At 39.9% G+C, this 24,525-nt stretch overlaps 1 long non-coding RNA gene across 1 annotated transcript in view; it reads left to right on the top strand.

Moving 5' to 3' along the window:
* Nucleotides 1-20,017, top strand: part of LOC118920747 (uncharacterized) — a 41,994-nt gene extending 21,977 nt beyond the window's left edge. The window contains exons 3-5 of the long non-coding RNA XR_005028047.2: nt 2,661-2,747; nt 18,256-18,470; nt 19,777-20,017. This is a non-coding gene — a long non-coding RNA (uncharacterized LOC118920747). The remainder of the gene's footprint in view (nt 1-2,660; nt 2,748-18,255; nt 18,471-19,776) is intronic.
* Nucleotides 20,018-24,525: the final 4,508 nt, after the last annotated feature.

Raw genomic sequence — 24,525 nt, 5'->3', positions numbered from 1 at the left:
TAGAAAATTTTTGAAAAGTGAATATTCCCCAGCTTTATTCATTGGCCAGCATAATCTTGATATCAAAACCAAAGAAGGACACATAATGTAGGTGGGGGGGGACACGGAAAAGGCAGTATATGCAGAGAATACAAGTAATGATTCTATAGCACCTTACTATGCTGATGGACAGTGACTGTAATGGGGTATGTGGGGGGCACTTGATAATAGGGGAAGTCTAGTAACCATAATGTTGTTTAAGTAATTGTACATTAATGATATCAAAATTAAAAAAATTTTAAAAAAAGGATATTGTAAGAATGAAACATTAAAGTCAATCTCATTCATGAATAAGAGCTCTAAACAAAATATTAGCAAATAAAATTGGGCAGTGTTTTTTTCCCAGTTTTACTGACTAAGTTAACATACAGAGCTGTGTTAGTTCAAAGTGTATAGCATGACTTAACTTTCATATCTTGTAAAATGATTATCACTGTTAATTTGGTTAACATTCATCATCTCATATAGATACAAAAAAGTGATACTTGAATTTTTAAAAAACTATATTGAAGCATGTACAATAAAACGCACAAATCTCAATGTACAGCTTGATGAATTTTGGCATGTTTATATGACATGTAATGAGTGTATTTGACATGTTACCATGAGTGTATAGATTCACGTAACTTTTTTTAAAGCAATACTTGTAAAAGGTAAGATAGCATGGCCAAGTTGGATTTAGTCCAGTAATGCAGTATACTTAACTCTTTAAAAAATTAACACTGAAATGAACCATATTAGCAAGATAAGGACCATATCAATGATGCAGAAAATGCATCTGTTACAATCAAAATCCACCCATAATTTTTTAAATTCATGACTTAAAAAATCCTTAGCAAACTAGGAACAGAAGATATCCTATATATTATTGATAATGGACATCTCTAAGAAGCCTATAGCAAGTATACTAATGTCTCATAGTAGGTTCAAATTTTAATATAATACAAGTTTTCTAAAGTTTCTACAAATTGTAAGGAATCACATAACTAATAAGCAGTAAATAGCACTAATTGTGAGCTGTGTTTAAGGTATTGAGATTTACCTCAAATTTAGCAAATAAACTCAAATTTACCCATTTAATAATCACGCCCAGAATTGTTAGTGTCCTTAAATGAGCATATTGTTACTAATGCTTCAGAATCTTTTGAATGATATCGTAACTTTGGCAGTTATTTTAACACTCTCTATTATTAAAGTTTTTAATCTTTTAATACTAGAGTCTCATCCAAATATTCATTAAATGGTAGTGCTTTTAGGGGGCTTAAAAATCCATGAAGACCAATTACTTTGAAGTGGAAATTAGGTGTTACAGTATACCTCAAAGACACTTAAACAAACACCAGAATTCACTGTGCAGTTAGTTTCATGGGAAACACTGCAACATCAGAGCCAACACTGAGAGAATAAAAAGGTAGCATTAGGTACATTCCACAATGGATGTATATTTATGCTCCCTGAGAATGCATTCTTATTCTACATCTACTCCCGTGGGGATGTTAATATTGAACGATGCAGGTTTTGAGTTTTTCCAGGTCTTTATAAACAAATTCTTGTATAAACTGCTCTTTTGTTGTGAAAGAGAGTAAAGTAATTTTTAATTTTTTGGTTCAATTTTGTTCCTGTATTTGCTTTTTACATTTGTCTTTATACCCTTTGGAGCCATGTATGATTTTTTTACAAAAAAATAGATCATTGCTTTGTATTCTTGTGTAAAGAACATTTTATTTAAAAATATATTGGAAACTTCCCCATGTCAATTAAGATAGCTCTGCATTATAATTTTTAATGGTTACCTAATACTCCACCTCATGAATTCCTGCAAGCTTTTTTTACATTTAGATTTTTGACATTGTGTTGCTATTAACATAAATTGTAAAAAATGTACTTATACCTGTATCTTTGGACAATTATTTCCTTAGATTTCTAGTAATAGAATTGCTACATTAAGGTGCACACTCCTTTTAAATCTCCAAATGGTTTTATAAATTATATTCCAAATTGTTTTATAAATTATATTCCAAGTAGAAATTTATGACAATGAACATTTCCCCAAACTTATGCTCACCCTGGATATCATTTTTCTTTATAATATTTGCCAACTATAAGGCAAAAAAAAAATGTATTTAAACATTTGCATTTTTTATTTGTAGTTTATGGGTGGCTTGCACATATTTATTCCTTATTTGCATTTTCCCTTTTATTACTTTCCCCTTCAGACCCATAGATCATTTTTATGGTAGTATGATCCTCTTATAAATGTGTTAGAGATAATTAAATGAAGTCAATATTAACAATTTCTTTCGTATACTCAACAAATATATTTTCTAAGTGTGTTTGCTTGATTTTTTTTCTGAAAGTAAGGTTTAAAATTTTTCTGGAGTAAAATTCAGCAGTTTTTTCTTTTATGGTTTGACAGTTTGCCCTCCCTACCCAGAGATTCTTTTATATTTTCTCTAGGTACTTGGTGTCTTACTATTAAAGTGTTAAATCAAGAGTCTATATGAAATTTCTGTGTGAATAAAGTGTGTGTGTACTAAAGACAGACTCTTCCCTCTCTTCCCACTGCCTCTGGTTTCCTGACATGACTTCTTGACTCCCTCATTTCTCCCCTCCTCCCACAGTGCCCGACGTGGAAATGCCACCTTCATCATACTCCAAATTCGCACACAAACTCTTGGCTTGGTACCTGTTCTTCTAAGGAGCCACAGGTAACTTTTGACTATTACATTAACATTATACATATTTATATCTGATAGAAAACACTGTGGTGTTTTTTTTTTTAAGTCCTGGCTTTTTTCCTAGGGTTTTTTGTTCTTCCAAATGAAATTTAAATGTGTTCTGTTAAGTACAATAAAATAAAACATACAAAAAGAAACCACATCACTCAACTTATTGAGATTTTGACTGGAATTTTGCTAAAGAGTGTTGAGCCTTCCCATCCAGGAAAACAATACCGTTTACATTCTCATCTTTAATGTCACATAGTAGAGTGTAATAGTTTCTTTTGTGTAAGCTCTGCCCAGTCTTGTTAACCTAGTCCAAAATAATGAATGCTACTGTGAATGGATTTTTTTTCCCTATTACTATCATTGTCATAGGAGAAAGAATTGATATGAGTATATTGACCTGTACAGCATCTTAATTATGGGACCAATGTTCATATTACCAAAAATGAGACACACTAACATCATGTCTATAAAACTGATCTGGTGTGATGTATTAAGAACATAATATCCCTTATGAAGGATTTCTGCCCAGAAATTTATCATCTGAATCTAATCATGAGGAAGCAATCAGACAAAGCCAAATGAAGGAACATTCTTCAGAACAACTGGTCTGTCCTCCTTAAAATTATCAATGCCATAAAAGAGAAAGGCTGAGTAACTAGATTAAAGGAATCTAAATGATGTGACAACTGGATGTGATGAATGATACTGAATTGGATCCTGGGTCAGAAAAAAAAGTTACAGAGATATTGAGACAATGGATGAAATTTCAATATGGTTTATATAATAATAAACATAAATATGGTTTATAAAATTTATATATTAGATAATATATCAATGTTCAGTTTTTAGATTTGATAGTTGCATGGCGGTTGCATAAAAGAATGCCCTGTTCTTAGGAGACATATGCTAAAGTTTTAGGGGTGACAATTTATGTTTACAACCTGCTTTCATATGGTGAGGTGGATGAGAGGAGAGAGAGAGGGAAATTGAGAGAGGGCAAATGTGGCAAAATACTAACAACTGGTGAATCTGAGTAAACAGTTTACAGGTGTTAATTCGCAATGAGTCATTCCTGCAACTTTTCTGTAAGTTTGAGAACCTTCCAAATAAAAAGGTAACAAGGATAAGAAAATTGCTAACTACATGTTTAATGAAAAGATCGAAATAACATATTGAACATTAAATAAACATATCACCTGAAAGGTCATCTCCAGGAGGGGAGCTTTCTGAGTGCTCTCCTTTGGTCAAATCTTCCTTTGATTTATGTGTATTTATTCTGTCTTACCTGCAATTTTAGTTAGTTGCTTTTGAAATCCAGTTTTAGGTGGTGATGGTGTTGACATTCCTCGGAGAAAACTTGCTTGTGGTGGAAGTTTTTATACAATCTTACTCTAGTGCTGGGCTTCATTTTCTAGTACTTCAGTTAAATTTTTTTTTTTTTTTAATAATTATTTTTTATTGAAGGGTAGTTGACACACAGTATTACATTACATTAGTTTCAAGTGTACAACACAGTGGTAGAACATTTATATACATAATTCTAGGTTCCAGCTATCACCCTACCAAGCTGTTACAATATCTTGACTATATTCCTTATGCTATACATTACATCCCGGTCACTTATTTATTTTACCATTGGAAGTCTGTCCTTTTTTTTTTTTTTTTTTTTTTTTGTGAGGGCATCTCTCATATTTATTGATCAAATGGTTGTTAACGACAATAAAATTCTGTATAGGGGAGTCAATGCTCAATGCACAATCATTAATCCACCCCAAGCCTAATTTTCGTCAGTGTCCAATCTTCTGAGGCATAACAAACAAGTTCTTACATGTAGAACAAATTCTTACATAATGAATAAGTTACATAGTGAACAGTACAAGGGGAGTCATCACAGAAACTTTCGGTTTTGCTCATGCATTATGAACTCTAAACAGTCAGTTCAAATATGAATACTCATTTGGTTTTTATACTTGATTTATATGTGGATACCACATTTCTCTCTTTATTATTATTATTTTTAATAAAATGCTGAAGTGGTAGGTAGATACAAGATAAAGGTAGAAAACATAGTTTAGTGTTGTAAGAGAGCAAATGTAGATGATCAGGTGTGTGCCTGTAGACTATGTGTTAATCCAAGCTAGACCAGGGCAATAAAACATCCACGTATGCAGAAGATTTCTCTCAGAACAGGGGGGGTGAGGTACTAAGCCTCACCTCTGTTGATCCCCAATTTCTCACCTGATGGCCCCCCTGCGACTGTGCCTGTCTTAGGTTGTTCCTCCCTTGAGGAATCTTACCCGTCTCTGGCTAACCAGTCATCTTCCGGGGCCATACAGGGAAATGTGAAGTTGGTAAGTGAGAGAGAAGCCTTATTGTTTGAAAAGGTTAGCTTTTTACATCTTTGCATATTTATGCCCTGTGGCTTCTATGCCCAGCATTTGTCTTGAGGTATCTTTACCACTTGGAGGAGTTATGATACTCGGTAAATTTGATATGAGGCACGAATTCTATTTAAGGGTTGTAATTAGGAAGGATGAAGAAAAGCTATAGAAGTAGCAGACGGAAGAAAACATGGGAAGATTGATTATTTCTTTGACATATCTTCTTGTAGAGTAACTTCAGCATATATAGGTTTTAAGCTACTACTTAAATTGCGCACACACATTAACATAATAGGAGTATAGTTACATAACCAAAGCATATCTGTAATTACCAGCCATCTGCAGTGAAACCAAGAAAACCATTAAGGCACCTTAGGCATTTGTGAAAACGTATCTATGATATGGTGGATATTGTCCAACTGAACTTGAACAGTCTGAGAGAAATCAGACAAATTAAAATAATCCATTCCTGGGGACTGTTCACATGCCATATGTTCTTTTAACAGTAAATAGTCTGTAGTTGTAAGAGTTTGGAGCACTACAATTTGCACTTCTCCAAATTCTTGGTTGAGTTCCAACAGTATAGATCCAGTCAAATTTGTTGTTTTACTGTATGCACAGGCCAGCTTAGATATCTCCTTCCTCATTCCCATGGCAAGTCCAGGAGCTGGTGGGATGAGTGCATCTACAGCTGTAGCAGTGCGTGGATCTTTGTTGGGGTTTTTTGATGATCATCTTCTGGCATGAGTCTTCCAGAGAGTGCTGATGTTGGAAGTTCTTTTTCATATTGTATCTTAGTTCATTTTCGGGGTAGCCCAATTAGGCTTTGATCCTCTGTATAAACACAAACAGACCCTTTGCCTACACTTTTATATGCCCTTTATACCCTTGTGTAGAACTCGTTGGAGGTTACCACACAGGAACTGCCCTTTTTTTTTTTTTTTTTTTTGCTTTCTTTTTGGCATCACTAATCTACACTTACATGACGAATATTATGTTTACTAGGCTCTCCCCTATACCAGGTCTCCCCTATAAACCCCTTTACAGTCACTGTCCATCAGCATAGCAAAATGTTGTAGAATCACTACTTGCCTTCTCTGTGTTGTACAGCCCTCCCTTTTCTCCTACCCCCCCATGTATGTTAATCTTAATACCCCCCTACTTCTCCCCTCCTTATCCCTCCCTACCCACCCATCCTCCCCAGTCCCTTTCCCTTTGGTACCTGTTAGTCCATTCTTGAGTTCTGTGATTCTGCTGCTGTTTTGTTCCTTCAGTTTTTCCTTTGTTCTTATATTCCACAGATAAGTGAAATCATTTGGTATTTCTCTTTCTCCGCTTGGCTTGTTTCACTGAGCATAATACCCTCCAGCTCCATCCATGTTGCTGCAAATGATTGGATTTGCCCTTTTCTTATGGCTGAGTAGTATTCCATTGTGTATATGTACCACATCTTCTTTATCCATTCATCTATTGATGGACATTTAGGTTGCTTCCAATTCTTGGCTATTGTAAATAGTGCTGCAATAAACATAGGGGTGCATCTGTCTTTCTCAAACTTGATTGCTGCGTTCTTAGGGTAAATTCCTAGGAGTGCAATTCCTGGGTCAAATGGTAAGTCTGTTTTGAGCATTTTGATGTACCTCCATACTGCTTTCCACAATGGTTGAACTAGTTTACATTCCCACCAGCAGTGTAGGAGGGTTCCCCTTTCTCCACAGCCTCGCCAACATTTGTTGTTGTTTGTCTTTTGGATGGCAGCCATCCTTACTGGTGTGAGGTGATACCTCATTGTAGTTTTAATTTGCATTTCTCTGATAATTAGCGATGTGGAGCATCTTTTCATGTGTCTGTTGGCCATCTGTATTTCTTTTTTGGAGAACTGTCTGTTCAGTTCCTCTGCCCATTTTTTAATTGGGTTATTTGTTTTTTGTTTGTTGAGGCGTGTGAGCTCCTTATATATTCTGGACGTCAAGCCTTTATCGGATGTGTCATTTTCAAATATATTCTCCCATACTGTAGGGATCCTTCTTGTTCTATTGATGGTGTCTTTTGCTGTACAGAAGCTTTTCAGCTTAATATAGTCCCACTTGTTCATTTTTGCTGTTGTTTTCCTTGCCCGGGGAGATATGTTCAAGAAGAGGTCACTCATGTTTATGTCTAAGAGGTTTTCGCCTATGTTTTCTTCCAAGAGTTTAATGGTTTCATGGCTTACATTCAGGTCTTTGATCCATTTTGAGTTTACTTTTGTATATGGGGTTAGACAATGGTCCAGTTTCATTCTCCTACATGTAGCTGTCCAGTTTTGCCAGCACCACCTGTTGAAGAGACTGTCATTTCGCCATTGTATGTCCATGGCTCCTTTATCAAATATTAATTGACCATATATGTCTGGGTTAATGTCTGGATTCTCTAGTCTGTTCCATTGGTCTGTGGCTCTGCTCTTGTGCCAGTACCAAATTGTCTTGATTACTATGGCTTTATAGTAGAGCTTGAAGTTGGGGAGTGAGATCCCCCCTACTTTATTCTTCTTTCTCAGGATTGCTTTGGCTATTCGGGGTCTTTGGTGTTTCCATATGAATTTTTGAATTATTTGTTCCAGTTCATTGAAGAATGTTGCTGGTAGTTTCATAGGGATTGCATCAAATCTGTATATTGCTTTGGGCAGGATGGCCATTTTAACGATATTAATTCTTCCTAGCCACGAGCATGGGATGAGTTTCCATCTGTTAGTGTCCCCTTTAATTTCTCTTAAGAGTGACTTGTAGTTTTCAGAGTATAAGTCTTTCACTTCTTTGGTTAGGTTTATTCCTAGGTATTTTATTTTTTTTGATGCAATTGTGAATGGAGTTGTTTTCCTGATTTCTCTTTCTGTTGGTTCATTGTTAGTATATAGGAAAGCCACAGATTTCTGTGTGTTGATTTTGTATCCTGCAACTTTGCTGTATTCCGATATCAGTTCTAGTAGTTTTGGGGTGGAGTCTTTAGGGTTTTTTATGTACAGTATCATGTCATCTGCAAATAGTGACAGTTTAACTTCTTCTTTACCAATCTGGATTCCTTGTATTTCTTTATTTTGTCTGATTGCCGTGGCTAGGACCTCCAGTACTATGTTAAATAACAGTGGAGAGAGTGGGCATCCCTGTCTATTTCCTGATCTCAGAGGAAATGCTTTCAGCTTCTCGCTGTTCAATATAATGTTGGCTGTGGGTTTATCATAGATGGCCTTTATTATGTTGAGGTACTTGCCCTCTATTCCCATTTTGTTGAGTTTTTAACATGAATGGATGTTGAACTTTGTCAAATGCTTTTTCAGCATCTATGGAGATGATCATGTGGTTTTTGTCTTTCTTTTTGTTGATGTGGTGGATGATGTTGATGGACTTTTGAATGTTGTACCATCCTTGCATCCCTGGGATGAATCCCACTTGGTCATGGTGTATGATCCTTTTGATGTATTTTTGAATTCGGTTTGCTAATATTTTGTTGAGTATTTTTGCATCTACGTTCATCAGGGATATTGGTCTGTAGTTTTCTTTTTTGGTGGGGTCTTTGCCTGGTTTTGGTATTAGGGTGATGTTAGCTTCATAGAATGAGTTTGGGAGTATCCCCTCCTCCTCTATTTTTTGGAAAACTTTAAGGAGAATGGGTATTATGTCTCCCCTGTATGTCTGATAAAATTCCGAGGTAAATCCATCTGGCCCGGGGGTTTTGTTCTTTGGTAGTTTTTTGATTACCGCTTCAATTTCGTTGCTGGTAATTGGTCTGTTTAGATTTTCTATTTCTTCCTGTGTCAATCTTGGAAGGTTATATTTTTCTAGGAAGTTGTCCATTTCTCCTAGGTTTCCCAGCTTGTTAGCATATAGGTTTTCATAGTATTCTCCAATAATTCTTTGCATTTCCGTGGGGTCCGTCGTGATTTTTCCTTTCTCGTTTCTGATACTGTTGATTTGTGTTGACTCTCTTTTCTTCTTAATAAGTCTGGCTAGAGGCTTATCTATTTTGTTTATTTTCTCGAAGAACCAGCTCTTGGTTTCATTGATTTTTGCTATTGTTTTATTCTTCTCAATTTTATTTATTTCTTCTCTGATCTTTATTATGTCCCTCCTTCTGCTGACCTTAGGCCTCATCTGTTCTTCTTTTTCCAATTTCGATAATTGTGACATTAGACCATTCATTTGGGATTGCTCTTCCTTTTTTAAATATGCTTGGATTGCTATATACTTTCCTCTTAAGACTGCTTTTGCTGTGTCCCACAGAAGTTGGGGCTTAGTGTTGTTGTTGTCATTTGTTTCCATATATTGCTGGATCTCCATTTTGATTTGGTCATTGATCCATTGATTATTTAGGAGCGTGTTGTTAAGCCTCCATGTGTTTGTGAGCCTCTTTGCTTTCTTTGTACAATTTATTTCTAGTTTTATGCCTTTGTGGTCTGAAAAGTTGGTTGGTAGGATTTCAATCTTTTGGAATTTTCTGAGGCTCTTTTTGTGGCCTAGTATGTGGTCTATTCTGGAGAATGTTCCATGTGCACTTGAGAAGAATGTATATCCCGCTGCTTTTGGATGTAGAGTTCTATAGATGTCTATTAGGTCCATCTGCTCTACTGTGTTGTTCAGTGCTTCCGTGTCCTTACTTATTTTCTGCCCAGTGGATCTATCCTTTGGGGTGAGTGGTGTGTTGAAGTCTCCTAGAATGAATGCATTGCAGTCTATATCCCCCTTTAGTTCTGTTAGTACTTGTTTCACATATGCTGGTGCTCCTGTGTTGGGTGCATATATATTTATTTTTTTTTTAATAATTATTTTTTATTGAAGGGTAGTTGACACACAGTATTACATTACATGAGTTTCAAGTGTACAACACAGTGGTAGAACATTTATATACATAATTCTAGGTTCCAGCTATCACCCTACCAGGCTGTTACAATATCTTGACTATATTCCTTATGCTATACATTACCTCCCGGTTACTAATTTATTTTACCATTGGAAGTCTGTCCTTCTTTTTTTTTTTTTTTTTTTTTTGTGAGGGCATCTCTCATATTTATTGATCAAATGGTTGTTAACGACAATAAAATTCTGTATAGGGGAGTCAATGCTCAATGCACAATCATTAATCCACCCCAAGCCTAATTTTTGTCAGTCTCCAATCTTCTGAGGCATAACAAACAAGTTCTTACATGGAGAACAAATTCTTACATAGTGAATAAGTTACATAGTGAACAGTACAAGGGCAGTCATCACAGAAACTTTCGGTTTTGCTCATGCATTATGAACTATAAACAGTCAGTTCAAATATGAATACTCATTTGATTTTTATACTTAATTTATATGTGGATACCACATTTCTCTCTTTATTATTATTATTTTTAATAAAATGCTGAAGTGGTAGGTAGATACAAGATAAAGGTAGGAAATATAGTTTAGTGTTGTAAGAGAGCAAATGTAGATGATCAGGTGTGTGCCTGTAGACTATGTGTTAATCCAAGCTAGACCAGGGCAATAAAACATCCACGGATGCAGAAGATTTCTCTCAGAACGGGGGGGTGAGGTTCTAAGCCTCACCTCTGTTGATCCCCAATTTCTCACCTGATGGCCCCCCTGCGACTGTGCCTGTCTTAGGTTGTTCCTCCCTTGAGGAATCTTACCCGTCTCTGGCTAACCAGTCATCTTCCGGGGCCATACAGGGAAATGTGAAGTTGGTAAGTGAGAGAGAAGCCTTATTGTTTGAAAAAGTTAGCTTTTTACTTCTTTGCATATTTATGCCCTGTGGCTTCTATGCCCAGCATTTGTCTTGAGGTATCTTTACCACTTGGAAGAATTATGATACTCGGTAAATTTGATATGAGGCACGAATTCTATTTAAGGGTTGTAATTAGGAAGGAAGAAGAAAAGCTATAGAAGTAGCAGGCGGAAGAAAACATGGGAAGATTGATTATTTCTTTGATATATCTTCTTGTAGAGTAACTTCAGCATGTATAGGTTTTAAGCTACTACTTAAATTGCACACACACCTTAACATAATAGGAGTATAGTTACATAACCAAAGCATATCTGTAATTACCAGCCATCTGCAGTGAAACCAAGAAAACCAGTTAGGCACCTTAGGCATTTGTGAAAACTTATCTATGATATGGTGGATATTGTCCAAATGAACTTGAACAGTCTGAGAGAAATCAGACAAATTAAAACAACCCATTCCTGGGGACTGTTCACATGCCATATGTTCTTTTAACAATAAATAGTTTGTAGTTGTAAGACTTTGGAGCGCTACAATTTGCACTTCTCCAAATTCTTGGTTGAGTTCCAACAGTATAGATCCAGTCCAATTTTGTTGTTTTACTGTATGCACAGGCCAGCTTAGATATCTCCTTCCTCATTCCCATGGCAGGTCCAGGAACTGGTGGGATGAGTGCATCTACAGCTGTAGCAGTGCGTGGATCTTTGTTGGGGTTTTTTGATGATCATCTTCTGGCATGAGTCTTCCAGAGGGTGCAGATGTTGGAAGTTCTTTTTCATATCGTATCTTAGTTCATTTTCGGGGTAGCCCAATTAGGCTTTGATCCTCTGTATAAACACAAACAGACCCTTTGCCTACACTTTTATATGCCCTTTATACCCTTGTGTAGAACTCGTTGGAGGTTACCACACAGGAACTGCCCTTTTTTTTTTTTTTTTTGCTATCACTAATCTACACTTACATGACGAATATTATGTTTACTAGGCTCTCCCCTATACCAGGTCTCCCCTATAAACCCCTTTACAGTCACTGTCCATCAGCATAGCAAAATGTTGTAGAATCACTACTTGCCTTCTCTGTGTTGTACAGCCCTCCCTTTTCTCCTACCCCCCCATGCATGTTAATCTTAATACCCCCCTACTTCTCCCCCCCTTATCCCTCCCTACCCACCCATCCTCCCCAGTCCCTTTCCCTTTGGTACCTGTTAGTCCATTCTTGAGTTCTGTGATTCTGCTGCTGTTTTGTTCCTTCAGTTTTTCCTTTGTTCTTATATTCCACAGATAAGTGAAATCATTTGGTATTTCTCTTTCTCCGCTTGGCTTGTTTCACTGAGCATAATACCCTCCAGCTCCATCCATGTTGCTGCAAATGATTGGATTTGCCCTTTTCTTATAGCTGAGTAGTATTCCATTGTGTATATGTACCACATCTTCTTTATCCATTCATCTATTGATGGACATTTAGGTTGCTTCCAATTCTTGGCTATTGTAAATAGTGCTGCAATAAACATAGGGGTGCATCTGTCTTTCTCAAACTTGATTGCTGCATTCTTAGGGTAAATTCCTAGGAGTGGAATTCCTGGGTCAAATGGTAAGTCTGTTTTGAGCATTTTGATGTACCTCCATACTGCTTTCCACAATGGTTGAACTAACTTACATTCCCACCAGCAGTGTAGGAGGGTTCCCCTTTCTCCACAGCCTCGCCAACATTTGTTGTTGTTTGTCTTTTGGATGGCAGCCATCCTTACTGGTGTGAGGTGATACCTCATTGTAGTTTTAATTTGCATTTCTCTGATAATTAGCGATGTGGAGCATCTTTTCATGTGTCTGTTGGCCATCTGTATTTCTTTTTTGGAGAACTGTCTGTTCAGTTCCTCTGCCCATTTTTTAATTGGGTTATTTGTTTTTTGTTTGTTGAGGCGTGAGAGCTCCTTATATATTCTGGACGTCAAGCCTTTATCGGATGTGTCATTTTCAAATATATTCTCCCATACTGTAGGGATCCTTCTTGTTCTATTGATGGTGTCTTTTGCTGTACAGAAGCTTTTCAGCTTAATATAGTCCCACTTGTTCATTTTTGCTGTTGTTTTCCTTGCCCGGGGAGATATGTTCAAGAAGAGGTCACTCATGTTTATGTCTAAGAGGTTTTCGCCTATGTTTTCTTCCAGGAGTTTAATGGTTTCATGGCTTACATTCAGGTCTTTGATCCATTTTGAGTTTACTTTTGTATATGGGGTTAGACAATGGTCCAGTTTCATTCTCCTACATGTAGCTGTCCAGTTTTGCCAGCACCATCTGTTGAAGAGACTGTCATTTCGCCATTGTATGTCCATGGCTCCTTTATCAAATATTAATTGACCATATATGTCTGGGTTAATGTCTGGATTCTCTAGTCTGTTCCATTGGTCTGTGGCTCTGCTCTTGTGCCAGTACCAAATTGTCTTGATTACTATGGCTTTATAGTAGAGCTTGAAGTTGGGGAGTGAGATCCCCCCTACTTTATTCTTCTTTCTCAGGATTGCTTTGGCTATTCGGGGTCTTTGGTGTTTCCATATGAATTTTTGAATTATTTGTTCCAGTTCATTGAAGAATGTTGCTGGTAGTTTCATAGGGATTGCATCAAATCTGTATATTGCTTTGGGCAGGATGGCCATTTTAACGATATTAATTCTTCCTAGCCACGAGCATGGGATGAGTTTCCATCTGTTAGTGTCCCCTTTAATTTCTCTTAAGAGTGACTTGTAGTTTTCAGAGTATAAGTCTTTCACTTCTTTGGTTAGGTTTATTCCTAGGTATTTTATTTTTTTTGATGCAATTGTGAATGGAGTTGTTTTCCTGATTTCTCTCTCTGTTGGTTCATTGTTAGTATATAGGAAAGCCACAGATTTCTGTGTGTTGATTTTGTATCCTGCAACTTTGCTGTATTCCGATATCAGTTCTAGTAGTTTTGGGGTGGAGTCTTTAGGGTTTTTTATGTACAGTATCATGTCATCTGCAAATAGTGACAGTTTAACTTCTTCTTTACCAATCTGGATTCCTTGTATTTCTTTATTTTGTCTGATTGCCGTGGCTAGGACCTCCAGTACTATGTTAAATAACAGTGGAGAGAGTGGGCATCCCTGTCTAGTTCCTGATCTCAGAGGAAATGCTTTCAGCTTCTCGCTGTTCAATATAATGTTGGCTGTGGGTTTATCATAGATGGCCTTTATTATGTTGAGGTACTTGCCCTCTATTCCCATTTTGCTGAGAGTTTTTAACATGAATGGATGTTGAACTTTGTCAAATGCTTTTTCAGCATCTATGGAGATGATCATGTGGTTTTTGTCTTTCTTTTTGTTGATGTGGTGGATGATGTTGATGGACTTTCGAATGTTGTACCATCCTTGCATCCCTGGAATGAATCCCACTTGGTCATGGTGTATGATCCTTTTGATGTATTTTTGAATTCGGTTTGCTAATATTTTGTTGAGTATTTTTGCATCTACGTTCATCAGGGATATTGGTCTGTAGTTTTCTTTTTTGGTGGGGTCTTTGCCTGGTTTTGGTATTAGGGTGATGTTAGCTTCATAGAATGAGTTTGGGAGTATCCCCTCCTCCTCTATTTTTTGGAAGACTTTAAGGAGAATGGGTATTATGTCTTCCCTGTATGTCTGATAAAATTCCGAGGTAAATCCATCTGGCCCGGGGGTTTTGTTCTTTGGTAGTTTTTTGATTACCTCTTCAATTTCGTTGCTGGTAATTGGTCTGTTTAGATTTTCTGTTTCTTCCTGGGTCAATCTTGGAAGGTTATATTTTTCTAGGAAGTTGTCCATTTCTCCTAGGTTTCCCAGCTTGTTAGCATATAGGTTTTCATAGTATTCTCCAATAATTCTTTGCATTTCCGTGGGGTCCGTCGTGATTTTTCCTTTCTCGTTTCTGATACTGTTGATTTGTGTTGACTCTCTTTTCTTCTTAATAAGTCTGGCTAGAGGCTTATCTATTTTGTTTATTTTCTCGAAGAACCAGCTCTTGGTTTCATTGATTTTTGCTATTGTTTTATTCTTCTCAATTTTATTTATTTCTTCTCTGATCTTTATTATGTCCCTCCTTCTGCTGACCTTAGGCCTCATCTGTTCTTCTTTTTCCAATTTCGATAATTGTGACATTAGACCATTCATTTGGGATTGCTCTTCCTTTTTTAAATATGCTTGGATTGCTATATACTTTCCTCTTAAGACTGCTTTTGCTGTGTCCCACAGAAGTTGGGGCTTAGTGTTGTTGTTGTCATTTGTTTCCATATATTGCTGGATCTCCATTTTGATTTGGTCATTGATCCATTGATTATTTAGGAGCGTGTTGTTAAGTCTCCATGTGTTCGTGAGCCTCTTTGCTTTCTTTGTACAGTTTATTTCTAGTTTTATGCCTTTGTGGTCTGAAAAGTTGGTTGGTAGGATTTCAATCTTTTGGAATTTTCTGAGGCTCTTTTTGTGGCCTAGTATGTGGTCTATTCTGGAGAATGTTCCATGTGCACTTGAGAAGAATGTATATCCCGCTGCTTTTGGATGTAGAGTTCTATAGATGTCTATTAGGTCCATCTGCTCTACTGTGTTGTTCAGTGCTTCCGTGTCCTTACTTATTTTCTGCCCAGTGGATCTATCCTTTGGGGTGAGTGGTGTGTTGAAGTCTCCTAGAATGAATGCATTGCAGTCTATATCCCCCTTTAGTTCTGTTAGTATTTGTTTCACATATGCTGGTGCTCCTGTGTTGGGTGCATATATATTTAGAATGGTTATATCCTCTTGTTTGACTGAGCCCTTTATCATTATGTAGTGTCCTTCTTTATCTCTTGTTACTTTCTTTGTTTTGAAGTCTATTTTGTCTGATATTAGTACTGCAACCCCTGCTTTCTTCTCACCGTTGTTTGCTTGAAATATGTTTTTCCATCCCTTGACTTTTAGTCTGTACATGTCTTTGGGTTTGAGGTGAGTTTCTTGTAAGCAGCATATAGATGGGTCTTGCTTTTTTATCCATTCTGTTACTCTGTGTCTTTTGATTGGTGCATTCAACCCATTAACATTTAGAGTGACTATTGAAAGATATGTACTTATTGCCATTGCAGGCTTTAAATTCGTGGTAACCAAAGGTTCAAGGTTAGCCTCTTTAGTATCTTACTGCCTAACTTAGCTCGCTTATTGAGCTGTTATATACACTATCTGGAGATTCTTTTCTTCTCTCCCTTCTTGTTCCTCCTCCTCGATTCTTCATATGTTGGGTGTTTTGTGCTGTGCTCTTTCTAGGAGTGCTCCCATCTAGAGCAGTCCCTGTAAGATGTTCTGTAGAGGTGGTTTGTGGAAAGCAAATTCCCTCAGCTTTTGTTTGTCTGGGAATTGTTTAATCCCACCGTCATATTTGAATGATAGTCGTGCTGGATACAGTATCCTTGGTTCAAGGCCCTTCTGTTTCATTGTATTAAATATATCATGCCATTCTCTTCTGGCCTGTAGGGTTTCTGTTGAGAAATCTGACGTTAGCCTGATGGGTTTCCCTTTATAGGTGACCTTTTTCTCTCTAGCTGCCTTTAACACTCTTTCCTTGTCCTTGATCTTTGCCATTTTAATTATTATGTGTCTTGGTGTTGCCCTTCTTGGATCCTTTCTGTTGGGGGTTCTGTGTATTTCCGTGGTCTGTTCGATTACTTCCTCCCCCAGTGTGGGGAAGTTTTCAGCAATTATTTCTTCTAAGATACTTTCCATCTCTTTTCCTCTCTCTTCTTCTTCTGGGACCCCTATAATACGGATATTGTTCCTTTTGGATTGGTCACACAGTTCTCTTAATATTGTTTCATTCCTGGAGATCCTTTTGTCTCTCTCTATGTCAGCTTCTATGCGTTCCTGTTCTCTGATTTCAATTCCATCAATGGCCTCTTGCATTCTATCCATTCTGCTTATAAACCCTTCCAGAGTTTGTTTCATTTCTGCGATCTCCTTTCTGGCATCTGTGATCTCCTTCCGGACTTCATCCCATTTCTCTTGCGTATTTCTCTGCATCTCTGTCAGCATGTTTATGATTCTTATTTTGAATTCTTTTTCAGGGAGACTGGTTAGGTCTGTCTCCTTCTCTGGTGTTGTCTCTGTGATCTTTGTCTGCCTGTAGCTTTGCCTTTTCATGGTGATAGGAATAGTCTGCAGAACTGGGACGAGTGACGGCTGGAAGGACTTCCTTTCTTGTTGGTTTGTGGCCCTCCTCTCCTGGGAGAACAGCGGCCTCTAGTGGCTTGTGCTGCGCAGCTGCGCGCAGACAGGGTTTCTGCTTCCTGCCCGGCTGCTATGGAGTTAATCTCCACTGTTGCTGTGGGCGTGGCCTGGCTCGGGCAGCTACTCCAAAATGGTGGAGTCGCGTTGGAGCAGGAGCGGCTGGGAGGCTATTTATCTCTGTAAGGGGCCTCCCTGCTCCCTGCAGCCCAGGGGTTAGGGTGCCCAGAGATCCCGGATTCCCTACCTCTGGATTAAGTGACCCGCCCTGCCCCTTTAAGACTTCCAAAAAGCACCCACCAAAACAAAACAACGCCCACCAAAAAAAAAGAAAAAAAATTTTTTGTAATTAAAAAAAAAAAAAAAAAAAGGTGGCCTTTCGTTTTTCTTTATTCTGCGGTGCCAGCCTCACGCCTCTGCTCACCGGTCTTTCTGCCCTGTTTCCCTATTATTGGGGTCCCTATCCCTTTAAGACTTCCAAAAAGCGCTCGCCAAAACAAAACAGCAAAAAAGCAAAAAAAAATGGTCGCGCGCTTTTCTTATGCCCTCTGTCGCCCAGCCTCCAGTGCCTGCTCACTGTTCTTGCTGCCCTGTTTTCCTAGTATCGAGCGCCCTGCACTCTGGCCCGGATGGCTGGGGCTGGGTGTTCGGCAGTCCTGGGCTCCGTCTCCCTCCCGCTCTGCCTGCTCTTCTCCCGCCGGGAGCTGGGGGGAGGGGCGCTCGGCTCCCGCGGGGCCGGGGCTTGTATCTTACCCCCTTCGCGAGGCGCTGGGTTCTCTCAGGTGCGGATGTGGTCTGGATATTGTCCTGTGTCCTCTGGTCTTCATTCTAGGAAGGGTTGTCTTTGTTATATTTTCATAGATATATGTTGTTTTGGGAGGAGATTTCCGCTGCTCTACTCACGCCGCCATCTTCTGCCCCTCCCTTCCTTCAGTTAAATTTTTATGCTTTCAGACCTAGATCTTGCCTTCTTAAGGAAGCTTTGAATCTGCAGGGATGATGACTGTAGGCGGAGCCAGGTTCAGACCCTAATCCTGGAGGTTAGGGAGGGGCACCAGGGCTCCAAACAAAGGTAGAGATGATTTTGGACAAATAACCCAGCACACCAAATAAGGCAGGAATTCTTCCGACCTTCCCTAAGCAAGGAGACGTGGAGACACCGGCAGTCGCGAACTTGATGGATTACAGCGGGAGAACCTAGGGAACCGGTCCTTTGCGGCTCCTTCTGCGCATGTGCAGTTCTTCCTCCTTGTTCGCCAGCTCCCCTGTCTCCAGCTGCGCTGCAGGTAATCCTGGAGCCTCCAGGTCGAAGCGTTGCTCGGTGACCGGGTGCTGCACGAAGGATGTGCACTACAGGTGAGAACCTAGTACGGAGGGTTGCTTTACCGGGTTTGGGGTAGGTTTGTGCTCACTTCTGGTGGAAGCAAAAACTTGAGTGAAACCCACTGGGGCTGAGACCCTATTGCACTTGTTCTGGAGTCAGCTATGCATTTGCCTCTCGAGAAAGCCAAGTGACCGAGCAGCTCAGCTGTGGATCCACAGGTTGCACAACAGGGTAAGGGCACGGGTTTTTTCGTCAGAATAAAGTTCGCTGAAAAAAGGCATCTAAATGTTAAAAGAGCTGTTTACAGAAGCTCCTCGAATTTGCATGTGCCCTGGCCAACAACCATCAGCGAGTCAAACCCAGGACACTGGAAGGGATGAGAATGAATTCTTATAACATTTGGTATATGCGTGCACACTAAGGGCAGGTGGTGGATCTGAAGACATAGCAGTAAGAGCCCGAGTCTGAATGAAGACAGATGAGTTCAAATTCCAGCTTTGCCCCTGAGTCTCCATGGGCAAAATAACGAGCCTCTCAGACTCAGTTTCCCTATCTGCAAAATGAAGTTATTCCTAAAACCTGTCTCAAGGTTGTTCTGAGGATTGAATAAGGTAACACCTGTAAAGCACTCCACACAGGTCCTGGCATTCACTAAGCACCTGGGAAGTGTTAATTGCCTTTATCATTGTTCTCTTCATTAAGAATATTTTTTATTCTCAAAGATCTCCTGTAAAGTCAATATTAACAATCCCATTTTAACCCAGAAGAAAATTAAGACTCTGGAGGTAAAGTCTCATGGACAGTAAGTGAAGGACCTGGAACACAAACCTCAAACAGTTTTATTTCCAAATCCCATGCGGGGTTTCATGCAACACATCCTTCACAGCATTTAGCAGAGTGGCATGTCCCCAAGAGCTACAACAGCCTGGAGCACTTGAGGACTGAGTCTTCTCTAAAGGCTCTGGGAGATTTCTTGGTGTCTGTTCAGAACCCTCAGGTTACTGCAAAACTGACTGGTCCTTCATTGTCCATCTGTCTCAGGCCCTCAGCAGTGTACAGACCCCCAAGCCAGATTTTCCGGCAGTGGTTCTCAGACACGCCATTAGCTCACTGAGAGGGCTGGTTAAACCCAAAAGCTGCTAGGCGCACCCCCAGGGTTTCTGGTTCAGAAGGTCTGGGAAGGAGCCCATGAATTTGTATTTCTATCAAGTACCCAGGTGACACTGGTGCGCTGGTCCAGGGACCCCACCGTGAGACTGCTGATGTAGGGGACTGTGAATCAAAGAGACAGCTGGGTGCTGAGCTGCAGATTCTAGTTGTCTGAATTAACCTCTCCAGCTAGATCCACACTCCCCTGGATCACACAGTTCTTGTGAAGAAAGAAGGCGGCAATACCAGGAGCAGGCCTCCCGCCTGGGAGATGCCCACCCCGCCCAGACGCAGGTCACCACAGCTGCCGGGCACAGATCCTGGGAGCAAGCCGATTCTCAGAACCACTCAGAAGTGAGTCCTGGTCCTTTTGTCCTAAGGGACAGCGCCATGCCAGACGTCAGCCAAGGTGTGGCCTGACTTTCAAAACAGAGAGGTGAGCTGGGCTGAGGGCGGCAGAAGAGGAAACCTCATGGACAGTTAATGAGGACACAGTCCCCAAGGAAGGCCATGGGAACACCTCCCCATACCCTGAATTCTCCAGTCCCTCTCCTGGGATTCTGCATGGCCCTCCAGCTGCACCCATTGCCACATCTAGAATTCAGGAAGATGCTACCCGCCCGCTATTCCTGCCTTTATGGGAGTACGGGAAAAGTTTTCAGGCTTATATCGTCATGCCTCATTTTAAAGTGAATGATACTGGGCCTGAGGGAGTAATTAGCATAGGGCTAAGCACAAGGTTTCTGGAGCCAGACTGCCAGGGCCCAAAGCCCAGCTCTGCCATATTTACTGTATTCCTCTCGATTTCCTCATCTCTAAAATGGGAGGAATTGTAATACCTACATCTTGCTTTATCTTAAGGAATAAATGAAGTACTGTATGTAAAGTACTTAGAACAATACCTATTACATAGTAAGTGCTAGACAAGTACTGTCAGTTTCATTAATATTATTATTTATTATTGAGTATTAATACCTAGATTATTTAAATCTGTTTGCATTGTTATTAGTGGCAGAACCAGAAGGAGCGTCAAGGCCCGCTGACTCCCAAGCCACTGTTCTGTCCACCATGTCTCAGTTAAGTCAAAACAACTTTCCTGATAAAAGATCCTTCGGAGACACTGAAACCAAAGGAGAATAAATCCCTATTTAAAAAAACAGACTCCCTTAACACACGGCTATCCCTGTTATCAGACATCCCTATTAGTTCTTTAAGGAGCTAAAAATATAAGTAGAAAAATAAATGAGCAGATCTCTTATCAGGTGTTTGTTGTTATATCATTCTTTGCACTTTTTAAAATGGAAATATCCAAAACATACAATAGTAAAGAAAATAACATAATGATTCTGGTGAACTTGTCATAGCTTCAGCAGTTATCAGCACTTGGACCATTTTGCTTCGTCTTTTATCAGCCCCCCAACACACACGCACCCTTGTATGCTCTCCCCTTCCACCTTCCTCTACTGGATTATTTTGAAGTATATCCCAGACATCAAAAACTTCACATAGATGAATTATTTCACCTGTTTAGTGCAGCACAGAGAAGACAAGTAGTGACTCTGTGGCATGTTACTACGCTGATGGACAGTGACTGCAATGGGGTCGGCGGGGGACTTGATAATATGGGTGAATGTAGTAACCACAGTGTTGATCATGTGAAACCTTCATAAGAGTGTATATCAATGATATCTTAAAAAAAAAAAAAGTCACCTGTTTAATAATGGCCAAAGGCATGGTGTGGCATCCCGGCTATGCTATGATTTGTGTTACAACCAGGTCTTTCTTAGTTGGGCTTTGTCTTGTTTCTTGTTTGTCTGCTATTTAAAAAGGCGACATCATAAGAAACCAGTAAGAAAAAAAAACATTTACTCTCCCCAGTGGAAAGCCAGCTTCTTAGCATCCCATGGTTATACCAGGGTTTTGAGTCCCTGGAATACCCACCCCTTCTGAAGGGTCAGAGATGTCCTTACACCACGTAGCTGTTGGTCTGCTAATATGTGTGGATTTCTAGGCAAGTGCCACGAGGACCTTCAAAGTGACCATATTTCTCATGATTTCCTTGCTCCTCCCCTTCCTAGAGCTCTGCCTTCACAGTTCTCTAAGCTTTTCCAAGAGCAGGAGAAAATGAACACATCCCCAGTGAGCTGTTTACTCATTACTACTTGACTTTTTCAGTGATATCTTAGAGTTCCTTTGCATTTTTAGTAGCCGTGCTTTCTGGTTAGTTGTTTTCATTTCATTTCCTTTATTTCATTTCCTGACTTTGTCCCTGTATCATTATTTTACTTTCCTTGTTTCCTCTTCCAATGTTTTTGAAGTTCTAAGTTTTATCTTTATTATTGATTACCTTTGACATGTGTAACACATGTAAAGGCATTTTTCTATCAATATCAGGAATTGTTTTCATCTATAATATCATCTAAATAAAATGTACTCCTTTTCTCAGTCTTACAGAAATCATCTAAATGAGTTCCTTTTTCATTTTCCCTTTTACATAATAAATATTATTTTTTAGAATTCTCTGTTACCAGTCACATCACACCTTCTCACTACTTGAACAATGATTATTTCAATTCTAATATACATTTCCTGGTTATTTTTGCTGTCCCAAGTTTGAAGATAAAGTGACAAATTATAATAGTTATAATACTACCTACAATTTAGGGCTGCTTATTATGTTCCAGGCGCTGGTGTATGTCCTACCTGGATTAGCTCATTTAAGTCTGACAACAACATTATGAGGTAGGTTGTTTTATTATACCCTTTTTGCTGAAAATATAAGTAACAGATTTAACTCAGGTGCTTGTAGCTGGAATCATTCTAAAGATGCACCATGAGAAATCTGGCCATATGGAGACCTGGAGTCTAAATGCACTGCAAGCTCCACCGCCCAGTCCCAATTTTCAGAGCAAGCTAACATCTGCTTATGTTCCAGCCCAAGAACTTGGAATGGGAAATCTCTTAGGCATAGAGTTGCCAGATAAGACACAGAGCATATAACACAGAGTACATCTTGCATAGGATGTTCCAACACTGAGGACTTACTGGTTTTTTTTATCTGAAGTTTAACTGGGTGCCCTGTATTTTTATTTACTAAATCTGGACACTCTACTCAGATAGAAAGAGCATGCCAGGTGCCCTCTGCTGGCCATTGGCTCTGGCTGCCGTGGCTCAGCCAGAAGACCAGAGGTCCTCTGTCCTCAGGGGCTGACTTCATCACCGCATTCCGGGCGGCCTGCTGCTGAACCGGCCAGCATCACCGTCAGTCACCACAGTGGCTCCTCTTCCAAAGTTCAGGAATTCTCAGGCTTGGGACTCACAATGTGTAGCTTTGCCAAAAGAAAGTTTAAAACTTTGCCTACGTGCCCTTTATAAAGAACTTTTTTAAAAAAACATGTTTCCTGCTGAGTTAGCCCCCTGCACTAATCCCTTTCACAGTCTGCAGGGTACCCGCCCTGTCTGGCCTCACCAGGAATCAGTTCACCCAGCTGCTCCTGTCTGTCCACCACAATCTCCATGTGTCCTATGTTCTTTCTCCAATTTGCTAGGTTTGGGTAGAGGTCTCTGGGGTACATTATGGAAGAACTGTGTGGTTCTATGCCTTCTGTGTCTGGATACCCAAAAGTGCCTTTGCTCTCACCTGTTAGATGAAAGATCGGTTATAGAATTTGTGTTTGGAGTCTTCCTCCTTCAGAGTACTCTGCAAAAAGACAGTGTCTGCTGCCTCCTAGCACCTGGACAGGCTGAGCAGAGTCGTGTGGCGGCTGATCCTCACTCTTTTGTAGGTACCTGTTTTATTCTTTCTTCTTGAAAGTTGTTCTCTATCCGCAGGTTTCAGATATTTCACCAGGCAGTCACTGATTTCTCTCCTTGCGGCTTGCCTGTGTGGTAACCGGGCAGGTCCTGCTGAGATGAAGCCGCAGGCGCCCTGGGACTTCCTCAGGGATTTCTGAGATGATGTCCTGGCCTCCCTCCTCTCCATCCTTGCCACCCAGGGAGCCAGTCGGACTGCCAGTGCCTGGCCTCCCAGGTTCCTGGCATCTTCTTTCACTGTTTCCACTTTCCTGGGGTTTTTTTCTGTTGAGAGATTTGCTCATTTTTGTCACCCATGTCACTCTGTCTTCTAGCTTCTTTTGAGAGTTTTGTTTTGTTTTCCTAAGTCAGCAACAAAATAGTCACTGTCTGTGCTTTTTCTTTCTTCATACCTGGTTTTTCTCATTTCACAGAAGTAAGACCCTTGCATCAATTTGGAGATACCAGTTTGAATTTAAGGATTATTCACATCAATATCTGAATTAAATTTCACAGTCTTTAATCTGCTTGGCTTGGCACTTATCTTTTAGATGGCTGGATTTTTATTTGGTTAGCAGTCTTCAAGCCTCCTTTTCTTGATGCTTATTTTTCAGATTGTCATTTTTCCTCCAGTACCTGGGCCCTATTTTGTGTTCTGTGTGAACAGAAAGGTAAAAATCTCATCAGATCGATTTAGAGAGCTGCTGTGTGTTTGCTCAGCATGCACAGGTCTGTTTCCTCGGCTGGCTTTTCCTGTGAATGAAAGGACTGACTTAGAGCTTTTGGTGCGAACTGCTGGGAGATGTGCTCAGACAGGCTTCTGCTCTGGCTACGCAGAGCAGGGCAAGCACGCAGGGAGCCCCTTCCCCTGCCAAAGCGCCAGTCAGTGCCTTACCTGATAGCGGAGCACGTTCGAGATGCCTTGAAACAGAAGCTGTGACCGGTCAGGGTGCTAAGCACAGTACTTGGCTTCTCTCTTTGGTTGCAAAGTTCACACAGATTCCTGGAGGCAGTTCTCTGCTTTGTATAGGGACTGTTTGTTCTGAGTGTTCACCCTCGGCCAACCCCTCGTGGTGAGGAAGCCCCCAGAGAGTGTGGCAGTCCTCAGGCTCCCTGTTCTTCAGCCCCGAACCCACGTCACCTTGG

The sequence above is a fragment of the Manis pentadactyla genome, chromosome 5, assembly GCF_030020395.1.
Source record: "Manis pentadactyla isolate mManPen7 chromosome 5, mManPen7.hap1, whole genome shotgun sequence".
Classification (NCBI taxonomy): Eukaryota; Metazoa; Chordata; class Mammalia; order Pholidota; family Manidae; genus Manis; species Manis pentadactyla.
Note: the sequence above shows the minus strand (reverse complement) of the source record. Positions and strands in the feature narration are given on the sequence as shown.